Here is an 11780-nt window from a genome sequence, read left to right on the forward strand (position 1 = left end):
CCAGGAAGGGTGGAGGGCCTGGAGGAGCGACAGCTGCTGGAGCAGAGACAGAGAAGTTCCTAAAACCTGCACCTAAGGAGCCCCAGTCGGAGGGGGAGACACAGCCCTGCCCTCAGGGACCCCCAGTCTGAGGGGAGACACAGCCCTGTCCTCAGGGAGCCCCGGTCTGAGGGGAGCCCCAGTCCTGTTCTCAGGGAAGACATTGTATTAATGCTCTCAGCAAGTTGGAATAGTGGAGGAGCCCCTAGATGTTGGCATAAGGCACAGCCCTGTCCTCAGAAAGTTCTCTATCCCATTAGGGAGATACATTCTTAGCTCTCAATAATTCTCAGTCTGATAAGACAGATCTTTGACCTCAGAAGTTTCCCCAGTCTAATGGCAGGCATTATACTCCATGACCGTGCTACTATGTCAAGCAACATGTTAGAAGCATCCAGTACTCAGTTTACCTGGTGGTGTCTCAGGGCCTCGGTTGCAGAACTCCAGGGGAGTCACCCACAGGAGCACAGGACCATGTGCTCTATGATGTACAACGCACGGCCAGTAAGTAAGCACGCCTACTGCTGAATCACAGATCAGACCATGGGAACAGGGGGAGGCCAAGCCCAAGGACTCAGCTGAAAAGGGCAGAACCAGGACTTGAACTTGGGTTTCTAAACTCAGGTCAAGTGCTTCTTGGACAGTTCGTGATCTGTAGGGGGTGAAGTGGAACAGGGAGAGGAAGAGAGACAGAGAGAGCGCGCACAAGTCCTCCATGTGCATCCTTGTGTCGTGGCCCAGTTGCTGAAGAGCCATCTGAAGGGACAGCTGGCCTGCAGGCAGCGAGCGGCCCCTGTGTGCAGGAGGAAGGGAGAAGGGGAAGTGAACTTGGAACCGAGGGAGCCAGTCCAAGTTTGCATCATGGGACTGGCCAACCCTGGGAGTAACTGCCACTTGATCCCAGTGGGACATCTGTGGAACTTCCTGGAACAAAGCATCTTAGTGTTATACAGCCTGGGATTATGAAAGGGAGAGAAATTATCCATTGTTGCCGCTGCTTCCAGCCAAGGGTGACCCACACTTTCTGGTTGCTGGCATCTGAGCACCAAGCAAGTGCCCGCCAGAGACCGTGCTGTTTGCTGTCCGATCTGCTAGACTCCAAGACCTGACTTTTACTGCCTACCTCCTTGTATTCACTGACCTTTGTCCCACATTTTTTTCCTTAAACTCAGCTTTCCAGGTTATCTCTCAACTCAGGCAAAAGACCCAGCAGGTGGAAACCAAAACTATCCCTCCAGCAGTAATAACCACTACCTGAAGGAAGAGCTCCCATGGCCCAGACCACCCAGACCAGTTTGAACTCAAACCCCAACTCAGGCCTGCACAGATGGACCTTGGAGTGACCACAGAATGTCCAACAGTTACTTTTACCTCATTATAATACTAACGTCTCACCCAAGGATGAGCATAAGCCTCATTTACATAGCATATAATGTGTGTATAGACGTGTTTTCTTTTTTCCTTTTTTTTTTTTAAGATGTTATTTAGGTGATCCCTCAGTGGCTCAGCGGTTTAGCGCCTGCCTTCGGCCCAGGGCGTGATCCTGGAGACCCGGGATCGAGTCCCGCATCGGGCTCCCTGCATGGAGCCTGCTTCCCCCTCTGCTTGTGTCTCTGCCTCTCTCTCTCTCTCTCTCTCTCTGTATGTCTCTCATGAATTAAAAAAAAAAATCTTAAAAAAAAAGATCGTATTTATTTATTCATGAGAGACACACAGAGGCAGATACATAGGTAGATGGAGAAGCAGGCTCCCTGCAGGGAGCCTGATGCAGGACTCGATCCTAGGACCCTGGAATCACAACCTGAGCTGAAGGCAGGTGCTTAACCACTGAGCCACCCAGGTGTCCCGTAGACACATTTTTCTTAAAGCATCTTTGCAACCTTAGGTCCACCTGTACTTATGATGACAGGGCTCCCCCATCTAAAAATTCAACCTAACCCTAAACAGAAGGAACCCATCCACCCTTGCTCCAGGAGTCTTTGGACTTTGGGAGCTATTACCCATGATCTCCTTATTAGCTGCAAATAAAGTTTCCTCTGTGGGACAATTCAACCTGGTATGTTTCTATCTGACTGACCGAGGAGGGAACTCACATTAGCTCTATTACAATGCTGTAGCATCAGAGAAGCCCTGGGCAGGAAGTAGGAGACACATGGCACAGGAAGAGGTGCCCTCTAGAAGCTCTTTCCACGCTGGATTGAGACCTCTATGAAATCAGGGACTACATCCGCTCTACCCTGAACCTGGTAGAGGCAGGTGCTCAGTGAAGGCCTAGTGAATTGCCTCTGACCAGCCCACAGGAGCAGAGCTTAAGATTTGGGGTAGGATCCGACAACTCAGTGGCAGCCATGGATCCCAGCCCATGTCTCCCACTGCTCATCAGCCCCGCATCCATCTTCTGGCTACCCTTCCTTCTCCTGCAGCTCCTTCAGCAATGACCTGGCAGGACTGAAGTTTTTGGTTCTCAGTGACCTGTGACCAAAGCCACTGCAGCTAATTAGCACCAGTCTGTGTGTTTGACCCCTGCCCCGGGCTGGCGCACACCACCCCCTGCTCATTCTCATTAATGGGCTCAGCGCCTGCCTGGCAACCTCCACCCTCTCTCCCTTCACATGATTTAGCTTTGAGCCCGAGGCTTTCTTTCTGGTTTGCTTCACTTTGTAATGAACACCTCTGGTTGTTCTTCTCCCCCTGCACAATCAGTGGATTGTGTATGATGCTGGACTGGGTCCCCCACAGACAACCTGAGGAAGTCATGGACCCTGCTTTGGGGGAAGCTGCAGTCAGGGCTGACACACTGACATGGGGGGAAGGCAAGAACAGAACATAGGAATGCCCAGAGGGGGGCCCCAGAGACCTTGTGCCTCATATCTACTCCCTGTGCAGGGCAAACTGAGGCTCAGAGAGGGTGAGCAGGCTGTCTGAGATCACCCAGTGTTCCCCCCAAAATAAACAAAATCTGAAACAGGATTTTGGGTATGGGTAGTGTATTTGGGAAAGGAATAGAAATGGGGGGAGGGGAGGATGAAAGGAGGAGAGCAAGCTGATATAAGTGTGCCTGACCAACACCAAGAGCCTTCTGAGTGCTTTGGAAATGTCTACTCAACGTGGCGGGAAGAAGGAGGAACCATATATCCTTTAGTTCCTGGTCACTGTCGGGCAATGGCTGCTTCATGCCATTGGGGTGTTGACATCCTTGTACTTCTGGGGTTGTGTCTATGTCTGTGGCTGAGCAGGTACCTGCAGGCAGCTGCTACCGAGGTGGGGGGAGAAGCAGAACTGCCCAGGCAATTTGTTGTCAGAGGACGCCATGTGTAGCCAACACCCACGGCAATGGTCTCAGTGCAAAGTTGGGTCGAGGAGCCGGACACACATGGGCTCTGATGTATGTGAGTGTTGAAATGGCAAGAAAGCGCAGCCAATTGTATCAGTGAGGAATGTACTGGGAAGCAATGATCAGAAAATGCACTGCAGGGTCTGAGAAAGAGGTTTTTTCCTCTCATGGTAAGAATCCAGAGGTATGTAACTGCTGGTACATGTTCCAGGATGTCAGGGATGTCAGCACCAAAGCCAGATTTTCTTAGTCTTTTTCTTTAGAGCACAAGATGGCTGCTGCAGTCCCAGCCATCATATTTGCAGTTCCAGCAGGAAGAAGGTAGAAGCACGGTGGAGGGAGGGGAGAGGGGCCACATCTTTATCAGGTCGGCAAAAGCTGTCCCCAGACACCCTCCAGCACATAACTACTGCAACTCACTGGCTACAGGATTATTGCTTAGGTGACAATGTTGAGGAGGAGCAAAGGGGTTGGAGTGAGGGCTGGGGAAGCCAACCTGTGCTGTCTGCCTCTCAGACATGGCCTCGCTTTCTCCTTTGTGGAGCAGCTATCTTCCACCACACACTTCCTTCCTAACTCATGGCCTCTTGAGTGGCCCAGGTCTTTGGAACAACTTAGGTGAATGTTGAGCTTTTCACTGAGACCAGACAGATGAGGAGGGATGGAAGGTAGCCATGAGCTGCTCCATCTTCTCCCTCCACTCTTATCTTCCCTTGAAAAAAGCAGCCCAGTGGTACAGGTAACAGGAAGGCTGTGTTTTGATGTGTTTTCTGGCCAGGGGGTGATTGGACACCGTGACAGACCTAGAGAAAGGTCCCCATGAGAGAATTGGAATCTGTGTTTCCCACCTGTGTCTGAAGAAATGGACCTTCTGCAACTCCCAGTGCCTGGGCTCACTGACATGGAAGAAGTTCTTCCTCTGTCCCCGGGTCTGCTCAGGACACCGGGATGCTGGGCAGTGTCCAAGTGTCCCCTGCTGGGCAGTCCCTGCTGTCTGTATGCTTTGACCCAGCCACCATCCTTCTCTAGGCTTTGGTTAAGTTCCAAGTCCCTAGCAGTTATCCAGGTATTGATGGGGGCTGCTTCCCAATTTTGCTTGTGTGGAGCATCATTCTTTGTAGGATGTTGGCATCCCTGCCCGCCCCCACTCATGCCCATCATGCCTCCTAGTCACCGTGACAACCCAAAGTACCCCCACACACATTTCTCAACACCTTCCATCCATCCAGTGAAGAATGACAGATCTAGTCCAACCCCTTCATTTTCCAGATGAAGGCAGATGACTTGTCCCACAACACACAGCTGGCTCTCAGAGGCTGAGCCAGGGCTGGAGTTCAGGGTTCCTGAATCCTTACACCTGCTTCTTCCCAAAAAGATTGGGAGGGTTCAGTGCTTACTCACTCAACTCTGTATGAGTCAGAAATGATTTAAATGTCCTTGCTGAGCTCCCGGCCCAGGGTCCACTCACCACCTTCTCATCTGGTGCTCTACTGTGCTCTACTGTGGGGACGTAGGTCTCTCCTGCTTATTCTTGCCTCTCTGGAGTGGACAGTGGTGCCTCTGTGGGAGGGGAGGCCTGGCAGCTACGAGGTGGCCAGGCATGGGCTATCGCTGGATGGGTCCTCCCCTCTCCAACAACACTTCCCCAGTGCCCTTTCCCACAGCTGACAAGGGCCCACAGATGACTGATGTTAACAAGGCCCCTGAGTACAGAACATAACACTCCAGCAATGCTGCCTGGTAGCCCAGTCCTTGTCGCTGCCTCTGTGCCATCCATCTGCCGCCCATCCGAGGCACCTGCAGCCAGTCTCCTGGACACTCTCCGCCCTCCAGGCCCCTGGCTCCTCGGCAATTGGTGCCCCCCTCTCAGGCCTGGCATGGACTCCTGGCACCAGGTGTCATGTGAGTACTGTGCCAGCCTCGGAAATGATGGAGTGTCCCTGGCTGCTGTGCGAGAGCCCTGGTTTCCTGACCCGCCTCCAGCCAGAATCTGCCTGGCCTGGCTCCCTCTGCTCTTTGCTAAGGGCTGGGACCAGATGGTGAATTATCGGGGCTGATTTACAGTGACAGCTAGGTTGGCCAAGGATGAGGCTTGGATGCCAGTGGGCACTGCCTGAGGAGGGGCCTGTGGAGCCCAAGCAGGGTATGGATGGCAGCCCCAGGTGGGAGAGAGAAGACTTATCTCAAGGAGAGAAAGCAGGACAAAGAGGGCAGGAAAAGTACAAGACCATGAGGGCAGAGGGTGGCCGGAGGAAGAGAAGAGGGAAGAACGACATAGAGCCTACATTTACTGAGAGCTCCTCACATGCCAGGCAGGCATCTTCTCGTGAGGCTTTGCTTTCCAGAGGTGTTGTCCAATAGGGAGCCACTAGCCATGTGGTATTTTAAGTTGGTAGAAATTTAACTAATGAAATTAGTTATAATTAGCTATAATTAAAAAGTCAATCCTTAGTCATACTAGCTACATTTCAAATGTTCAATAGTTGTATGTGACTGGTGGTTAGTGCACAGGACAGTGCAGATAAAGACATTTCCATCATTGGAGGAAGTTCTACTGGACAGGCTGGCAGAGGGAAGGCAGATGGTAAACAGTAGCTGATACTTCCGTGTTGCTGACATCCATCTATATCTCTATCTACATGCATCTATCAGGCACTGTGCTAAGAATTCTATATATATCAATTCATGTACATCAACCCTTGATGGCAGATATTTATTTCAGAGGTCAGCAAACATTTCTTGTAAAGAACCAGAGAGTAAATATTTTAAGCTTTCATAGTTCAGACTTTGCAGGCCGTGTAGTTGGCCACAACCACTCAACTCTGTCATAATAGCAAGGGAAGCAGCCCTAGACAATACGTAAATGAATGGATATGGCTGTATTCCAATAAAACTCTATTTGTGATCATTGAATTTTTTTACTTCACATAGTTTTCACCCATCACAAAATATCCTTCTTTTGATTTTTTTCCCTACCATTTAAAAGCATTGCTGCTAGAAACATCGGGGTGCAGGTGTCCCGGCGTTTCACTGCATCTGTATCTTTGGGGTAAATCCCCAGCAGTGCAATTGCTGGGTCGTAGGGCAGGTCTATTTTTAACTCTTTGAGGAACCTCCACACAGTTTTCCAGAGTGGCTGCACCAGTTCACATTCCCACCAACAGTGCAAGAGGGTTCCCCTTTCTCCACATCCTCTCCAACATTTGTTGTTTCCTGCCTTGTTAATTTTCCCCATTCTCACTGGCATGAGGTGGTATCTCCTTGTGGTTTTGATATATATTTCCCTGATGGCCAGTGATGCGGAGCATTTTCTCATGTGCGTGTTGGCCATGTCTATGTCTTCCTCTGTGAGATTTCTGTTCATGTCTTTTGCCCATTTCATGATTGGATTGTTTGTTTCTTTGCTGTTGAGTTTAATAAGTTCTTTATAGATCTTGGCTACTAGCCCTTTATCTGATACATCATTTGCAAATACCTTCTCCCATTCTGTAGGCAGCCATTAGAAACGACAAATATCCACCATTTGCTTCAACGTGGATGGAACTGGAGGGTATTATGCTGAGTGAAGTAAGTTAATCGGAGAAGGAAAAACATTATATGGTCTCATTCATTTGGGGAGTATAAAAAATAGTGAAAGGGAATAAAGGGGAAAGGAGAAAATATAAGTGGGAAATATCAGAAAGGAAGACAGAACATGAGAGACTCCTAACTCTGGGAAACAAACTAGGGGTGGTGGAAGGGGAGGTGGGCGGGAGGTGACTGGGTGACGGGCACTGAGGGGGGCACTTGATGGAATGAGCTGGGTGTTATTCTATATATTGGCAAATTGAACACCAATAAAAAATAAATTTACAAAAAACAAACAAACAAACAAACAAAAAACATACAGCTATTCTTCACTTGTTGGTTGATCAGAAACAGGCAGATTTAGCCCATGGGCCTGACTTATGTCACCTCCATTGCACAACTATGGAAACTGAGCCACAGGAAGACCACAGGCTGTCAGAGATCTCACAGCTAGAAATGGCAGAGAGGAGATCTGCACCCAGGTAGTTAGGGTTCCAGAACTTAGGCTTACCCTCTTGGCCCATCAGTAAACCATATAATTTCAGGTCATGATAACTGCTCTGAAGAAACTATTGGTGCAATACGGTGGAGGGTAGTGGTCACCTGGATCTGATGAACAGGGCATACTTTACTGAGGAGATGCCTTTTGACCTGAGGCAAGAATGACGAGAAGGATCCAGCCATGAGACCAGCCAGGAGATGAACATTCCAAGAGTGGAGGGGACAGCAAGTGCAGTGTCAAAGCAAACATATCAAAGGATATGGGAAGATTGGGTAAAATGAGGATAGGTGACTAACCAATGGGATGCAGACACATGGAGGTCAAAGGTGATTTTGAAAAGAGAAGTTTCCATAGGTGACAGAACTAGAAGTTTCTAAGGCATTATGTCGTGGTTCCCATGGGACCAATGCAGGGCAGGGGTAAAGGAGGAGGTGTTGGTGGAGTCTCAGGGGATGACTGAGAGTAGCAGAAATTAGGTATAATCCAATCTTGTGGTGTTTTGACACCTAGACGGGCAAGGCTCCCTGGAGGAATGGCATCCAGGAGCATCTTCGGCAGCTCAGTTCCCAGAGTTGCTGGAGATGCTACCCACCTTCATGAAACCTCCACTGCACCTTCCATCTCTCCCTCCACACCCGTCCCCTGCCTGAGGGCAAGGCCGGCATAGCTGGCCTGCCCATGGTTGTGGATGCCTGAGCAGTCTGGCCGATACTGTTCTAGAAAGAACCTTGTTGCCTACTCTTCCCCACCACCTCCACCCTCACCAGTGCTGTGTCCAGGAGAACTTTCTCACCTCCGTGGATGGGGTGGGGTCACATCTGTGTCTGGCTGACTGGCTGGCCATGTTACAGGCTGTGTTCCTGGTTGTGTGTGGTCATCCAGCTCTGGGGCCAGCCCCCTGCCCAGAAGCGAGGTCACAGTGGATCATGTGCAAGGCTTTGGGTCACCCTGACTACTAGGGACAGGGATCAAGGTTTACCTCCTTCATTTTCCAGGAGGAATGACTGACCAGGTCACAAGATTAAGGGCAGGAGTCACAAAGGTCTCTCCCCATTCCAAACACTGGGGAGCAGAATGCCTAGAGCAGGAGTCAGCAAACATCTGTGAAGGGTCACACAGTAAATAATTTAAGTCTTGTGAGCCATGCGATCGCTGTCTCAACTACTTAACTTTGCTGTTTTGGCTTGAAAGCTGCCCTAGACATGACATAAAACTTTATTTGCCGTGTCATGCAGCGGGCTGCAGGCTGCCACCAGTCAAGGACCTGAGGCAGATGGAGTCTCAGGAGAAGGGGGTTGGGCACTGGGCTTCAACAGAGAGGACCAGGAGGTCTAGGAAGGATCCCAAACTGAGCACTAATGACAGGAAAGTCATCATGCCAGCCAGGCTCTGGCCACAGCACTCTAAAGGGGGATTGCAGTGTGGACAGGCTTTCTGTAAGGTAACTGGAGAGTCTGAGAGCTGGCAGGGTAGGTATGTGCATTTGTAGGGGAGGGGCCAGAAGGAGATGCTGGAGGACAATGACAGAGGAAACATGGGGCTACCCCTGAGCCACCTCCCCCATGAGTTGCAAAAATCCTGTGTTTCATGTGGTTTGAGTTATAGTAGGCTTCCTACATAGAACTGAGCATGTTCATTGCCCCTTCCACTTGCCCAAACTCCACTGAAGTGATAGTAAAGAAGTTCCAAAGGGAGTATACCCATTACCAGCTGAGGACAGGAGGGAGCCATCAGAGGACCAGACATCTGGGTGGAAAGAATGACTGTGTCAGATAAAGGGAGAATCCAGCACAAGGGGGGCACCACCCCAAACTCACCAGGACTTGAGGGGGGTGGCAGGGGTGGGAGAGACCCCTTCCTTTGTAGTCTACAAATGTGGGGCAGAGGTGGAAGGCAAGCCAAATTCAAGGTGATTAATTAAAAGACTGTCCATAAAACAGCTGTGCCAGTCAGCTGCTCCCTGGACCATGCATGGAGTGACGGCTGCAGTGGTATTCACCCCTGGGCTAAAACCAGGAACGTGTTCTCTGCAGAGACCGAATGATTTCTGAATGATGGCTGGTACCATAGGCGAGTATCCAATCACAATCACAATCACACTTTCCTTCATTTGTCAGTCTGCACCCTCATTTCCTTCTGTTCACATCCACAAGACTTATGGGGGGACTTCTCATTCAGGACATTTGGTTCTCATTTTATCATTCTGTGTTGCTAGAATTTAAAAAAAAAAGGGATTTTATGTATTTAATTGAAAGAGAGAGCAAGGAGAGGGGGAGGGGCAGACGGAGAGGGAGAAGCAGGCTCCCCACTGAGCAGAGAACCAGATCCTGAGCTCAATCCCAGGACTCAGGATCATGACTTGAGCCAAAGGCTGATGCTTAATTGATGAGCCATCCAAACATCCCAGAGTTTTTTTTTTTTTTCACTACAAGCATGTATCACATTAAAAAAATTTAAGATTAACTAAGACTAAAATATATCATATCTATAAAATATTAAGTCATATTTTATTAAAAGTATTTATAAATCATAAAAGCAATGCTCTAGAAAATGGGCAATGGATACGAACAGGCAACTGGTAGAACACAACAGCCAGTGTGTCAGTCAAGGTCCCAGCAGAACACAGAACTTACCTCCTGATGGTTCAAATAATGGTAATGATGTAAAGGATCAGCTTCTAGGGGAATGAGCAGGGTTATGGGATGGCAAATGCCTCAGAAGCCAGCCACAGGCAGGAAGCTGTCACCACCCAAGGGCTAAGGAGGCCAGGGGAGGAGGAATGTGATACCTGTGAGATTCAAAACCTGCAGAGGGGCTACCTGGTGGAACTGTAGCTTGAGAACGATGTTGATGTCATAGGCATGGGGCTGACGCAGGGAAGAAATACCTTGACCTCTCTCTCCAAACTCCTCACCCAGCATTCCAGAAATCTATTTCATAGGCAAATTCACATATGCACACAAAATGTGAGAAAAAAAAGTCTTCAGTGTAGCATTCTTTGTAACAAAAAAAAAACACCTGGAAATAATATTAATGTCCATCTATAGAAGTGATGATGCTAGTAAAGATTACAATAGCTAATAGTTGTGCATGTGCAGTTATCATGCACCATGACCAATTTTCAGCCACTTGCATGTAGTACCTCATTAAATCTCACAATAATACTTTGTGGCAAGTATAACTATTATCTCCATTTTACAGATGAGTAAACTGACCATCAATAGAGAATAGTGACATGATGACATAGTCTTACTGTCGAGCACTGTACAGCCATTTAAAAGGGAAATGGGCCCCAATCTATGAATCTGGAAAGAACACATTGCTAAGAAAAGAGAGATTGTGGAAATATTTTTACAGCATAATCTCTTTTATATTTTTATAATAGCAACTCTGTGTGTGTTTGTGCGTGTGTGTGTGTGTGTGTGTGTGTGTGTGTAAGAAAAGGTCCAGAAGGAAGGACACACTTGGCAAATAAGGGTGGCCAACTATGGGGAGGGAAGGGGCTACTGGGGATTGAAAACATTTCATTTTTATTTTACATGTAATCAGAATGGACTCACATGTTGCGTACAGAAAATCTGAAAGGATAAACAAGTCAAAGAAAATAGAAGAATGAGGCCCCCTTTTGAAACTGGGATCTCAACCAAGCAGGCTCCAGTCCCAGGGCTGCCTCTTTCTAGCTGTGTGTTCTTGGGTGTGTTGCTTCTCTTAGCTCAGTCTCTTGGCCTAGAAAAGGGGAACACTGACTGCTGTACCCAGCTCCTAAAGCTAGCTTGAGGAGTGGGTGAAAGAATGCACACAGAGTGCGTGGCTGGTGAAGATCACCCTGCAGACACTCAGCAGGTACCAGCTCAGTGACTGCTGTGTTTGCAGGCCCTGGTATGGCTTGAGGGAGGGTGGGCAGGTGGGAACCGGATGGTCTACTTCTGACCCTTAGGATTCCCTAGAGTCTGTGGGACCCTGTCCTCCCTACCCTAACAGAGCTCAAACCCCAGAATTAGGCTTGACCTAACCTCTGTCCAGGCAGACACAACGTCTGTGTTTGGCTACTCATTTTGACAGAAGGTGGCCTGAAGAATCATGTCCCTGGGATCTGTAGCCATATCCCCTGATCAGAGCTTGGAACAGAGGCTGTGGCCCTTTGATAGACATATGAGTCAGAGAATATGCATATACACCTCTATGACTTTCTAGACCTTAACAGTAATTATTTACATAATGTTGCCAAACCACTTCCTGAATGCCTATTTTCAAAGGCTCCTTTGCAATTACCACATTACATGTTGATATGGAAATAAACGCTGCCCGAGAGAAACAGCTGCCCGAGGGAAACAGGAA

General features: G+C 48.8%; 1 long non-coding RNA gene across 1 annotated transcript in view; it reads right to left on the reverse strand.

The window, feature by feature from the left end:
- Nucleotides 1-8452, reverse strand: part of LOC112641547 (uncharacterized) — a 33636-nt gene extending 25184 nt beyond the window's left edge. The window contains exon 1 of the long non-coding RNA XR_003124694.3: nucleotides 8236-8452. This is a non-coding gene — a long non-coding RNA (uncharacterized LOC112641547). The remainder of the gene's footprint in view (nucleotides 1-8235) is intronic.
- Between the last annotated feature and the right edge of the window lie 3328 nt (nucleotides 8453-11780).

Source organism: Canis lupus, chromosome 12 (assembly GCF_003254725.2).
Source record: "Canis lupus dingo isolate Sandy chromosome 12, ASM325472v2, whole genome shotgun sequence".
Taxonomy (NCBI): domain Eukaryota; kingdom Metazoa; phylum Chordata; class Mammalia; order Carnivora; family Canidae; genus Canis; species Canis lupus.